Below are 13,804 nucleotides of genomic sequence, written 5' to 3' on the forward strand. Positions count from 1 at the left end.
GAGTGTGGGGAACTTTGGACCAGATGATAGAGTCAGGCTTGGCCTGCTGAGAAGCATCCAGCTCTCTGGGAGCACCCAATCTGCTGTTGTGAAAAACTTCAAAAGCAGAAAATAAGGAGATGCTTTTCAGGCTTGTGTTGGCCAGAAGCTGCTTGCATTTGTTGGACAAGCATGGGCAGTGATACCTGTGGGCCTTGTTGCAGGCTGCATGGCCTTTGGGACATTATTTTATCTCAGCCTGTTCCAGTCTGTGAAGAGCTAGAGGTATCAACACTTCAGGGAAGTACCTCACAGTGGCACTTACTTCAGTCTTCATGTCTTGCCTTTGGACATAACACTCTGTGAAAACACTGCTATTATTTAATTCCAAGGAATTTTAAAATGCATGGGTTTGGGATGACTTTTATTCAGAGGTTAGTCTCTGAAAACCAGAGAAAAGGTTGCAGATGCTTACATGAATGAAAGAATGGGTTTTCAGAATGCAGTAACTATATAAAGGTACATAGGGAAAAAAATACCTTTTTTCTTATTGCTTGTCAACAATTAAAAGAAGTTTGGTTTCTACTGTATTATAACAGCTTGTCTACCAGGGCAGATAAGGTGGGAGGACCCATCAGATTATCACTATTGTATTTGTCCAGTGTGGCTTGATACAGCTTCAGCTGTACTATGGCAGAGCTGTCATTTTTCTGTGGTAGCTACACCTGGGAGCTATGACTGATTACTAAATTTCCTTTGGTTCAATACTGCACACAACCTGAGTGGCTCCTAGGCCTGTGCAGTGCTTGCAAGCAATGTGGAAGTATTAGCACCTTGGAGAAGTGAGTAGCTGTGCAGCCTTCCCATAGCAGGCAGCTATGGGAGCCCTTGTCTACCCTACCAGCCAAAGGAAATCTAAGCTGATCCCACAGCATGAGCACCCGTGTGCCTCTCTGCCACTTCCAAATCCTATTGCTGCTGCCTCAGCTTCCAGCCTTGCCAGAGCCCATGCAGCAGTGCTGCTACACAAAACACAACAGTGATAAAATCTAGATCTAATGCAAGTGAGTGGGCTGTGCTACTTTAATGTCTTCTGTTGAAATGCTTCTACAATGCAGAAATGCCAAAGAGGCTGAAAAGAGACTTTTTGGCAGAAAGGTATCTTCATTCCTCCAGGTGTGGTTAGTAAGGTCTGTGAGATCTTGAGTTGGAGCCATGAAGCAAAGAGACAGCATGGCAGTGCTCCCCAGAGCTGGTCAGGCAGGGCTGACAACAGAGATAAGCTCTTTGGAATAAGGCCCCTGTTCTGCATGGTGATCCCACAGCTGATAGCCACAGCTCTGTGGAGCTGCTATTGTTATTTCCACTTGCACCCACAGGATCAATGAGGCACCAAGAGGTTAACATGATGTGGCAAGCATCATGCTGCAAACCTGGGGAGAAGGTGGCAAAAGATGGTGGATCTCCCCCTCATCTGTGTGGAGTCACAGTGCTCCTCCTCACAGTCAGGAGCAGATGCTGTAAAGCAGCTGTGAACTTTTTTTTGTCTAGAGGGAGTTCAAACTGATGAATTAATTAGGCATGTGCAGAAGACATGGCCAGGTATTGAAGTTTGTCCTACAGCACCATGTCTAGCTATTCAGAAGTCCATATGGCTTCCATACTCATGCCATGGGCCTGTCCTATCAGCGAGTCACAGACAGCAGCAATGGTGGCCTTACACACCAAATGTGTGAGAGATTCCCCATCTGCTTTTCCTTTCCCAGAAGAAAGGGAGGGGAAGTGTGTGCGGGCAGACCAGCAGGAGGGATGCCACGCCTGAAAACACCTGCAGTGATTGGTGGTGCAATGGAGAGCCCAGAAGGCCTGGGTGCACTGGAGCATGCAGCATGGGCTGCAGCCACAGAGCTCGCTTCACCACTACAGTAGGTTAAGCCTTGGCAGCCATGGGCTCACCTGGGGAAACTAATTCAGGGGCCTGACACTGCACTACTGCAGCAGGTAGGACTATCTGAATGCCTGGCAGCTCTCTTTCTGAACATCTGGTGACTGCAGAGGTGGATGTGGGAAGCCCTCTGGGTCATACATTCACTCCCTTCACTTCACTGCTCCTCCAGGGAAGCATCATGGGAATCATTAATACTTCTCATACTGCTGCTTGAGTCTGGGTGCTGGTGCTTGCGGTGTCACACATGTGTGGGGAGCTGGGTCTATCTGTGCCCCTGCCACCCATCGTTCAGCGCAGTATGACAGCAAGCAGAGACAGCCCCTCCAACCTCATGAGATTTGGCTGGCAGCCTTCAGCCCAGTGTCACTGAGCATGGCCAGGCAACCTCAGGCCCATTCCCAGAAAGCCAACTGCATCCAGGGCTGCATCAAAAGAAGCGCTGCCAGCAGGGTGAGGGAGGTGACCCTGCCCCTCTACTCTGTGCTGGTGAGGCCTCACCTGGAGTACTGTGTCCACATGTGGAGTCCTCAGTACAGGAGAGACATGGACCTGTCGGAGTGCATCCAAAGACCACAAAATGATCCAAGGGACGGAACAGCTCTCCTATAAGGACAGGCTGAGGGAGCTGGGGCTGTTCAGCCTGGAGAAGAGAAGGTTCAGGGGAGACCTGGTAGCGGCCTTTCAGCGTCTGAAAGGGGGCTATGAGAAAGAAGGGGACAGACACTTTAGCAGAGTCTGTTGTGATAGGACAAGGGGAACTGGTTTCAATCTAAAACAAGGGAGATCTTGGTTGGATATAAGGAAGAAGCTTTTTATGGAAAGGGTGGTGAAGCACTGGAACAGATTGCCCTGAGATGTGGTGGATGCCCTGACCTTGGAGACATTCAAAGTCAGGCTGGACGGGGCTCTGAACACCCTGTTATAGCTGTAGGTGTCCCTGTTCGCTGCAGGGGATTTGGACTAGATGACCTCTAAGGGTTTCTTCCAATTCAAAAGAGTCTGTGATTTGATGTTGGGAGCAACCCCAGGGGCAGGTCTCTGAGCCCTCCCAGGTCCTGCAATTGCCCTCTCCTCACAGGGAGTGGCAGTGGCACCTTGTCAGCACCACACACTGGTGCCAGCCCGTTTCTGCTGTCCTCTGCTTGTAATTGTTAACCTGCTGGGAAGGTAAAAGCTCTGTTATTGCTGGTAGAGCTTTAACTTTGGGCACTCCCGAGCAGCTGAAGCACAGGAGCAGCAACTCTGCCTGAAGGTAAACCACTGAGTATTTCTTTTGCTTGTTTTTCTGTTCAGACTCCCTCCGTGTTATTTTGTACTACGGTTTCAGGGTACAGCAAAAAGTCTCCTTGCTGCCATTTTGTTTTTGAAGTTTTAGCTGTAATTTGAATGCCTGCTCTCTTAACGCTGAAGATTTATTTGGAAATTCGTGTACTCCCATAAATTACCTGCTCCCTCTCAGCTTTCAGCCTGGCACGCCTAGGCTTGCAAGCAGTGTTAGAACAATACAGAGAAAGGTTATCATGACTTACCTGCCATTAATTATCTATTAATAGCTGCATTTATTTGGGCCCTTTTTTTTCTTTTTCTGTGGCACACTTACTCCCACTCAACAGGTTTCCCTCTCTGTGCTTTGCTTTCCCGGGGGAGCAGAGGGCAGTAGGAGTGGGGCCACCTTCCCAGCGCCACGTCCCCATATGGTGTTTGCAGGGCGGGTGGGACGGAGGCTGCCTGGTAAAACATTGACCTGTGCACAAAGCCGTGGCTGCGAAGGTACAGGGCTGCCCGAGAACGAGAGGGGAGCCTGGCAGCCACCAGCACACACGGGAGCACTCTGACTTCTCCGCAGGTACTGTGCTGTGCTGACCGTCTCTTGGTTTTCGGGAGCAAAAAGGAGACAGAGGTCAGTTATAAGATTTCCAAAGACTTCCCTGGTAGAAATCTGTGGTGGGAGAAGTGCTTGGGTGGGGAAGAGCACTGTTCTTTGTCGCTTTCTTTTGCCAGATACATTTGTCTGTGTCGTGTCATCTAATGCTTGGGTTGGTTAACAGCTTGTTGTTTTGATTTTGTTGTGCCTTCATTTGAAACGAAATCTTGTGCCATCGCATTTGAGTGCTTCATTCATGGTTTTCTAATTAAGTTCATGACAGCTGGCTTCTGCTCATCTTCTAACCAGCAAGCAAGAAAATGAATTGAAGTTTCTGAAGAAAATGTGTAACCAAATTATTACTAGCAAGAATGTGGTTGGTGACTCACGCTGAAAAATACTTGCTGATAGTTGAAGGAGCTTTGCAAATATAGGCTAAGTGACTAATTTTTCCAGGACTTTTTCCTTGTGATCCGTATGTTCCAAGAAAGTAGACACACACACACACAAAAGTCAGGATTTAAGTTCCCAGTAAAATATTATGCGTATGCTACCGAGAGAGATGAAACTAAGTAGGTTCAAATAATTGCTTTAAGTTTATTCAGCGATTGAACATTTTTACCACACCGAGGAAGCTGATTCATCCATGCAGGATCTGTTCCCATGTGTAATTTCCTGGTTTGGATTTGTTCTTACATAAGTACCTATGATGGCTCCCAGAAATCACCTTTCACGTCCCAGGTGACTATCAAGTAAACCTGAAGGGGATTTTTCACAGCGTGCTATGTGTAAAGTGACTGATGTGTATTCAGTATTCACAATGGAACTGCAGCATGTTTTGTGTGCAAAACAAAGTGAAGGAAAGAGGTTTTTTTCATACATTTGCTTTCAGTTTCTTCTTATGAAGAGCGACAGCGTCAGGTCGTGGCTGTGCTTGCTGCCCGCTCCCTGATCTGGCAGATTTTTTTGATCTGTTTGCTGACCGGGCTTGCACATCACACACTCTTTTATGCTCAGTAAATTGGTGGTGGTGTTATGCTGCACTGAAGTGCAGTAACACATTTACTTTATTAAAAGTAGTCTAAGTGAAGCGTGACTTCGATTCTTAGCAGCACTCCATCTCCTTGAGAAAAGATCAGGGAAAAGTTACTGGAGAACAAAGCAATCAGATTCCCACAGACATCTGCTGTAAAGAAATGAAATATAACTCAAGAAAACTGTTGGTAAAGGCTGCACAGAACTTCAGTTTGTTGGTGAATTCTTAGAGATAAAGCATTGATTATCACTGAAGTATGTGATCTTCATGTGTGTGACTCTTGCTTTCTCCTCCCAGGATCAGTGATCCCAGTATTAGACAGTAAATTGGAGAGATGTAGGAGTTTCCTTTGCAGTAACTAAAGAAAGAGTTCAACTGTTACCTCAGAGCTCTCAGAGGCTGAGCTTAAAAAGGAAAGAAAAAAAAAGAAAAAAAGAAAATCTAAAACAGAAGTGATGACAATGTTATCTCATCTGTTTTCATACAATGATAAGGTCCTAGTTGGTGAGTGTAAGGAAGCTTATGTGGCTTAAATGGAAGGAATGGGACAGCTGACAAGATCTGTTCAGTCTTTGAGCCCTGTTTGCACAACGACAGACTGCTTTCAGAGCAGCTCCAACCCTTTTCCACCTCCAAATCAAAGAGTCAAGGAGAAACGTTATCAGACAGGCAGGTTTCAGGGCACAGGGGCCATAACAATTTAGAGGCAACAGAGCAAAAGGTAGTGCAGCACATGCTTTATGACTAAACTAAGCTTCAAACAGGTGTTGCTCCTACAACAATTTTAGTTCAGTCTGAGGGATTATTACTGTGATATCAGCAGCGAACCAAATTACAAGAAGACTGCTAACATCCCCCATGCCCCTGACACACAGCCATGGTTGTGGCACTGCACATGTGGTGTGCCTGCGACAGCAGGGAGCAATGCAGCGGCATTCAGTGGGATGGCTGAGCCACGTGTTTATGTCAGAGAGGTAGGAAATGCTTTTCTCTGTGTGGAAAATACCCTCATCTTTCCCACTGGTGGATTATGGAAGAATCCACTGCAAACACCTCGTCTGGGGAAGGGCTGTCCCCAGGACCACTGTCTAACCTAACCCTGCTAGTTTCTTTCCAAAACATCTGAGCAAATTTTCATCAGAGAGCTGACTGTGCTAGTGGGAGCCCTCAGCAGTTCTGCTCCGTTGCTACTGGTTTTGTGGCACATGTTTCATTTGTGTTTTAGACAATCTGATAATCTATAACTTGTAAGCAACTTAGATCACTGCTGTACATAATAACATATTATTATTTGCTAAAATGGAGCGAGTGGATTTCATTTCATGGACTGCGTTTCCAGCAGAGCAGTTTACCAGGTCTTGGTTAGTTAAACCTGTGTAAATACGATGAAAGAAGTAGGAATCATGCTTTGTCTATGGAATCTTTTTTCTCAATACACAAAGTGGAGAGGACAGATAAATGCTTAGCCTGGGCTGTTACCAGAAATTCTGTTTAGAAAGAAATTGGTCTTCACCCTTCAGGGGAATTCTTGTGGCATAGACTTTAATGCTAGACTTATGCATAATAAAACATCACAGATTCTACAAAGACCTTACGGTGACACTTTTCCAAATCGGCACTGTGGTAACTCTTCATGGGTAGGAAGAAGGTTTTACATTTGAAGAAATAGGCAGAGTAAAGGGATATATTAGAAAGTGAACGATCTCTGCAGAAACTTATGCGGGAAATGATGCTTTCTCTGTAGAGTTGACCAATATTTGGATGGCAAATAATGAGTGCTGCCAAACACAAATCTTCATATAATTAGAACTAGAACTGCTTAACAGGGCCATGAAAAGCTTGGACATTTCTCCCCTGAAATTATCTTTCCTAAGTGAGCCTGGTCACAAAATCACAGAGCAAGAGGATGGCTGAGGTTGGCAGGGACCTCTAGTCCTCTCAAGCAGGAACACGCACAACAGTGTACCCAAGACCATGTCCAGATGACTTTTGAAGGTCTCCAAGGAGGAGATGTGCCTGGTCCTGCCAGGCTTACCTGGCTCACAGCTGTGCTGATCAGTGCCCTTGTAGAGGGCTGCCTGTGCACTTTCCACATCCTGCAGCTCTGTGAGGACTGTCAGTGACCAGCTTGGGAAGGAGCACTGAGGAAACATGTGGCTCCCATGCCATGGAGTTTGGGTTCAGCTGCTCAGTAAGCAGAGATGGTGGGACCAGGAGTACTTTTCTGTCTCCTGCCCAGGGCTGGACCTCTTTAAGGACATCACCAGGTGGAGATATTCATAGTCATTGTTTTTTTTTCATCTGATACAGCAACTGTAGAATGCAATTGCTAATGTTTTGGGCTTGAGACAGAAGTAGCTTAGAAGTAACTTCAGTTCTTCTACAGCAATGCAGTTCTACACTTTTCTGTCCGTGAGTGCTGGAGAAGCTTTTCTCTAGCTGTCTACTTGTAGAACACCCACGTGGCAGGAGTAGCTCCTTCACATTACTCTAGGAGAAACTTAAACCATTAGCATCTAATTCACTTACTTCCTGAAGGCAGAAGTGTGAATTTTACCGAGGGTTTTGTGCCTTTTGTAGAAGTAAGAGTTTTCTAAGGGGAACTATTGAGCTTTTCAGAGCCAGTTTGCAGAAGCATATTTTTGTGACATTAAACTGTTTTTCCTCTTTCTGTTGCAGTGAATGAAATGATCAGGTAAAGTGCAAGCCTTAAAAGACAGTGATTGCAGGCATGTAGACTTGCACACTTCCAGCTGAGCAGAAAAACCTGTGCTGCATTGAAACCTCAGCTTTTCAATCCTGCTAAAATAACGCAGTTTTAACCCATGAATTACAGCTGAATATGAAATATCATTTCCTTGAAATGAAGTAACTTTAATTATTTTAATTACAAGAATTATTCTGTGCTGAATGCATGTGTATGCAGTTCCCAGTGATGTCAGTGAGAAATGAGCACTAAGATCTTGATTTAGTTCTTCTTCCCTGCCACGTGTTCTTCCAATGAAAAGACTTCTTCTTGCACTTTGTTGCTCAGTAGTAACTTTCATAACTTTTGATCTCATCAGAAGTCAGATGTTGCCCAGATCAGAGTGCAGCATGTAGTTGATGATTAAACATACCTATCCAAATGAATGGCAGCCCTGCCTCCACACTGCTGGGTCACAGTGTTTCTCTTCCAATATTTAACAACAACCGTCAATAAGAAACTGTATTTGCTTACACACTGGCAGGCAAAAGTAGAAATGGTAACCAATACTTGCAGCAGAAATATTTTTCTAAATGCTTGACTAAAAGAAGACTCAATTCTCATGCTGAGGGATCCTAACTTGTGGTTTTAATGATCTTATGCAGGGTTTCAGTGCATCTCTCAGGATATGAGAGTGAGGAACAGCAGATATTGAGCAAAAGCTGAAAAGACATTTAACTTTCATACTTGGATTGAATTGAGTTAGATGTACACAGGTTGTCTCTTGTGCATCTAATATTAGGCTTAAAAAGGAAAACGAATTTTTCAAACCCATGTCTTTTTTGGTTGTTGAGTGAAGGAAGCCACGTTTTACAGGTGTGAAGCCTCTACTGGCTTTTTCATCCTTTCTGAAGAGCTGTAAGAACACTCATCATTCCGGTTCTTCCTGTCTCTTGCAAAGATATTATCAGACAGCGTGGCAGTATAGCAGTGATCTATTTTCATAACGGTCACCAGTAAAAGTACACATCTTGCTTGGATCTCTAAGCAGCCCTTAGATAGACTTCAGCTGGGATCAGGCCAAGCTTTACTGAGCCAAATACTTTCACCACAATAATGGGGATGCTTTGAAGGGAAAACTGCTATCTTAACATTCAGTAAGGTGCAGAAAGAGCTTTTTCTAACGGGGTCTATGGCACTTCTCCAAACAATACTTGAGGCAGCCAATTCATCACTTTATCATGACGTTCTTCCGTTTGAACAGCTCGCAAAGATGCTCAGACCATACCTGTAGTTAGCTTGGTGTAGGCAGACAATTTATAAATATCTCAGAAATTAAAGACTTAGCAGTGCAAAGTTGATGAGTAGGCAGTTCCAGCTTGAATTTAGTGGGATTACTCTATCTGTTAGTGTTAATCAGTGGGGTTGATAGCCTATATCTTGATTTTGCAAACACTTCTCTGTTTTGCATAGTGTTCGTTCCTGCTAATACTGTCCTTGGGAACTACATAACCATTACTGCATGCCAAAGGAGCTTCATCAGGTTGTGCTTATGAGCAAATTCTACAACTGATACAGCCCTACCTGACTGGCCCCTTCACAAAATGTAACAGAAAGGATGACTCCGAATGGAGCCAAGGGAAAGCTCAAGCTGCAGTACAAAGAAGTGATAGGATGTGTCAAAGGACCTCTCCAACTCTCTCTACACACCACACCTATGTAGAAATGTGGGAAGAATGCCTGGGGTTGCTGCTAGAAAAATTGGTGTGACTTGGTGGTGGGTACCATCAGCATGGATGGAGGGCAGTAGATTGAGTAGAGGTTACTAGAGGTATTATCATTGCTTTATTTTTACTTAAAACTCCTCATCAGTAAGTCTTGAAACATAAAGCTTAGCTGTGCATCAGTTGTGAGTCCCTAGGCAAAGAAATATTTTTCGAAACTGAGATGCCATGGGTGGTAACATCAACACAGATGGAGAGGAGAGGGTAGAGAGGAAGTCTGGAAGTTGGAGGAGCTGCCTATCTCACACCCTGAAGCGTAGGCTTTCAACCTAAAATCAGCAAAATGCCTCCTGGTCCATTTTGTACTGTGCAGTTTCTTTCCCATCTTCCTCTTCTGACTCTCTCAGTGAGGTTCACAAGAGAGCAAGATATCTTGGGAAGTGGGAGGTTGGTGGTGAGAGATCCCAGCCTCAATCGTTTCCATTAGGAATGGAGAAATGAGGAGAAATGTGACCACAGCCATGAAACTTTAAAGCTGAACTCGACAGTCATTTGAAGAAGTACAACACTTTTCTCAACCAAAATGCCAAAGAAACTATTAAAACAATGTCAGTGCAAAAAGTTACGGAGAATGAAATCTTGGTGTTGTACGTGTGAATTGTGAAGAAACATCATCAGTAACTTTCTGCTGGAAATATAACAGTCTTTAATTATCAGAACAATTTTAATAACGATAGTATTAATAATAAGATAATATAGATAGCTGAGGAGTATTCTTTTCCTTTCCAGTGTAAGGAGTACAAACAAGTATTTTCCAATGAGTCTGAATAGAAAAAATGTATTCCTGATCAGCTGGGGTAAAAAACATCCTTCTGATTCTCTACTATCGCCATAATTACGGATAGCTCTAGTGAAACTGGAGTCATGCACAGCTCTAGATTATTGTGCCATTGTATGTGCCAAGCTTTTTTGCTCTAGGTAGTTATCTATTTTCTGCCGTGGAATATTTTGATTTAAATTGCTGGTGAGTTAGTGCTGATGCTCGATACAAATACTGTAAATGTCACTAACTGGAGTAACACACGTAGCTAATCTAGTGGCTGGCATCCCTCCCCATGGCGGGGCATTGGAGCTCGATGGTCTTTTGGGTCTTTTCTAATCGAAGCCATTATATGAATCTTTGCTTTGAGCCATTTTCAAAGTGACTGCTTTCTGCACAGTGAAAATGACTTCCAAATGAAGAATTTGTTTCTTCGAGGAAAAAAATGAAAAATGAGAAGTCTTGATAGCAAAGTACAGAAAGAGATTTATTTTTAACTTAATGATGACGTGTGCCTTTATGGAAGAATAGAGGGAAGGAATGGAAATTAAGTCTGGTTAGGGGGACAAAAATGTATGTCAGTTTGTGTTCATTTAGCACTGTAGGATCAGCTCTGATCTTCATTTGCATTTCAGACAAGGAAGTTTCAATAAAGAAATCATTGAATTACTTGGGAGTGTCCTCAAGATAGCATGAAAGCACAATGAAAGCTTTGCTGTGTGTTGGCTGTAATGACATGGGGGTTATTGGGAGCTTTGTCTGTATTTTGGGAGAGGCATGTAGGGTCTGATTTATAATCTGAAATACTTTGTAATAATGTTAATATAGATGTGATGTAAACTGTTTTTAATTGCTTAATGATTTTACTGGCTTGGTAGTCTAATTAATGGTCCGTTGTGCAAAAATAATAATAATAATAATAATGAAGAAGTAGGTTAAAAAGAGGACAGTATGAAATTATGCTGAAAGAAGTACGCAGAATTATTGTTCCCTCTTAGAGTGTTGGATGACCGTTAGCAAAACTGGCGAACTCCTGTTTCCATGAGCTCTTCCCTTTCCCCCCTTTGGAAGCAGGCAGCCCTTCTGCTCACTCGCATGGACCAAGGGGCTCTGGGAGGTCCTTGTGAGCCCCAGGTGTGTGCAGCTACACTTTGTGTCCAGAGTCCAGGGTTGCTCTGCTTGGCAAGTTACTAATTGGCATGCAAGTTTATCAGAGAGCTGAACTTTGAGGCCTGACAGATTTGTTCTTGAATGTACTGGGGAAGTGTGTAAAAAAAATTAAAAAATATATATATATTGAAAAATATTGTTTTGCAGATGTCAGACTTTGACAGAGTTTTAGGAAGTCCAAATTCGACAGCATTATGGAATTGGAATTGTGCTAACATGCCAGCCTCCGGGAGATAGGATCTGTGTCTTCTCTTTCATTTTTCTGCTGGCCCAATCCAGTTTTCTATTTTGTTTAAACTTGGCTTCTCCAGAGTTGCAATTATGTAAATTACTTTCAGCTAATGTTGTTGTACTGAAGTCCAAATCATTTTAGAAAGAGGGTTTCTAGCTCCTACAATAGTTCCTGTGTTAAGATGGCAGGCATGTTTTTTTTATAAGGGAAGCGAGAAATTGAAAATACCTCTGTTCTGTGTCCCTCAGACCATAAGCATGCAAGATCCACAAGTTTGCATAAGGGAGATGGGGAACATCTGCAAGGATCAAACAAACAGATTTGTAAGCAAGACAATGAGTGCAACCCCTCTTGCTCTGCCTGCAAGAGTTAATGCTCTGTACTCCAATTTCTGCAGGCATCAGAGATAATGGCAGTTCCTGATGGGGCCATTGCACATAGTTCAGCAGCTGGAGTTTGGCCATTCCAGATCAAACTTGCCCTGATTAAAAAAAAAAAAGAAAAAAGAAAAAAAGAAAAGAAAAGAAAAAAGAAAAAGCAAAATATCACTTTTTTTAGTGTAGCAGCTTTAAAACTATTAAATATTTTAGCTCCGGGGGCAGTTTTTTGAAGTCTCAAATGAGTATTGGCAGTACTTTTATGTGCAGTAGATTTTCCTATTTGCTCATGACAGTATTTGGGAGCAGCAGTTTTTAGTCAAATAGCTAATTTATAGTGAGAATAAATTTCCTTTCAGTTCTGTCAGTAAGAGGTGGGTAGGGTCCGTTTTTATTTATTTATTTTCAAGAAAATTAATGTAGGGTAGAATAAAGGAGCTGGGAGATTCTTTTAAGAAAACCATCACCAGAATGAATGTATCAGACTGGAGCATCTGTTCAAGTCAGCTTTCAAACAGGAAATGTTTCTGATCCATGCTCTACTTCCTCTGGCTGCTCATGTGAAAAAGAGCAGACACAAACACCAGGAAGATGTGGCCCATGCCACAGGCCCAGAAAAAAGGGAAGTGAGCAGCAAAGGGCTGGGAGTGTAGGGCTCCATCCCCGCATCCATCACCAGGTGGGTTGGGTGGAGAGAGAGCAGCTCTGCCTCGCAGAGGAGAACACATCCGGGCACACAGATGTTATCCGTGTTGGGTGGTTGGTACTGGAGGAGAAGCACTCAAACCTTTGCAGTTTCTCAGATCATTAGTTGGCAATTAAAATAGCTCCTCATGGGTAAAACGCAGTCAGGTAACAGGACATCCCGACTCATTAAATATATGCCTGCCAAAGCTTTTCCTCAGAGCGTTCCACTTTCTTGCTGGTTTCAGGATGTTAAACCACTGCTTGCACCGAAATCTGTGAGCCAACTATTCGCTGGGTGAACAAACCAGGTTCCCAAGACACAGCTGTGCAGTCAGCTGCCAGTTGGATGGCTCTTCCTCCCACCCCAGAGCCTTTGTACAATAACCTGTTTCTTCTGCACAGCCTACCATCCCCAAGGCAAAACGCCTTGTTAAAATCTGATTGTGAAATACAGCTTTCCCGTTCACCTGCTATCATCAGGATGTTTTCCTGAACAAGCTGGATGTAATAGCATAGCACTTAAATTGTTGTGGTCAGTGGTTTGACGCCCTCAGCTGCAGGCTGTGCTATGAGGTGTCTGTTTGAGTGTGTGTGCACTTTTGTAGCAGGTTTCTTGGTTTTGTAGGGCTGGTTTTCAGCAGTTGTGTGGGCAGTGCTGGACACGGCACCGAAGAAGGGCAAACCATCTTCTGGGTGCTTGGCTTAGCAGTGCTACCTTGAGCACAGTGTGTGCATGAGGTCATCACACTGAGTGACGGGGAGTTAGATGTGAGTTTCTTTATATTTGCAACTAAAATAACCTCTTGGCTATATGCCCGAATTTCAGATCACTGCTCCACTTCTAAGCAACCAAAAGGAGAGTAAGTTTTTCCTCCCCTGAGCTTGAGGCAGATTTCATCAGAATCACACAAAGTCTCCTGGAGATAGGAGAGCCAAACATCTGTGGCTTGCACCCCCAGTTTCCAAATTTATTTCTCCTCCTGGATACTATTTGTGCTTGGAGAACTTTTGTAACCAGTAACTTTCACTTGCATATACTAAAAGTTCTGCATTGCCTAAGGGAAAACAAAACGTAGTTAACAGATGGTTTATCCCAAGGCATCAGATGCTGCCTAGAAGAGCTGCTGCTGAGGAGGGCTGCAAGGCTGGAGGGTGAGAGGCCTGCTGGCCTCAAATGTGACCCCTGAGACTGTCACTGCTTCCCACTTTGGAGTACGAACCTGTGGGGAGAATATGGCCTCAGCAGAGTCCCCTGGCTGTACAACCATCTGTACTGCTTCA

General features: G+C 43.9%; 1 protein-coding gene across 9 annotated transcripts in view; it reads left to right on the forward strand.

Moving 5' to 3' along the window:
- Nucleotides 1–13,804, forward strand: part of RBM47 (RNA binding motif protein 47) — a 75,635-nt gene that overhangs the window by 29,847 nt on the left and 31,984 nt on the right. The window contains exon 1 of one of the 9 annotated variants that reach the window (XM_004936107.5): nt 3,132–3,827. The exons of 7 other annotated variants lie outside the window; for them this stretch is intronic. The gene's annotated coding sequence lies outside the window, so the exon portion shown is untranslated. Of the gene's footprint in view, nt 1–3,131; nt 3,828–13,804 lie in introns of those variants that run through there. One more of the 9 variants, XM_046940916.1, reaches the window with a different exon arrangement.

The sequence above is a fragment of the Gallus gallus genome, chromosome 4, assembly GCF_016699485.2.
Source record: "Gallus gallus isolate bGalGal1 chromosome 4, bGalGal1.mat.broiler.GRCg7b, whole genome shotgun sequence".
Taxonomy (NCBI): Eukaryota; Metazoa; Chordata; class Aves; order Galliformes; family Phasianidae; genus Gallus; species Gallus gallus.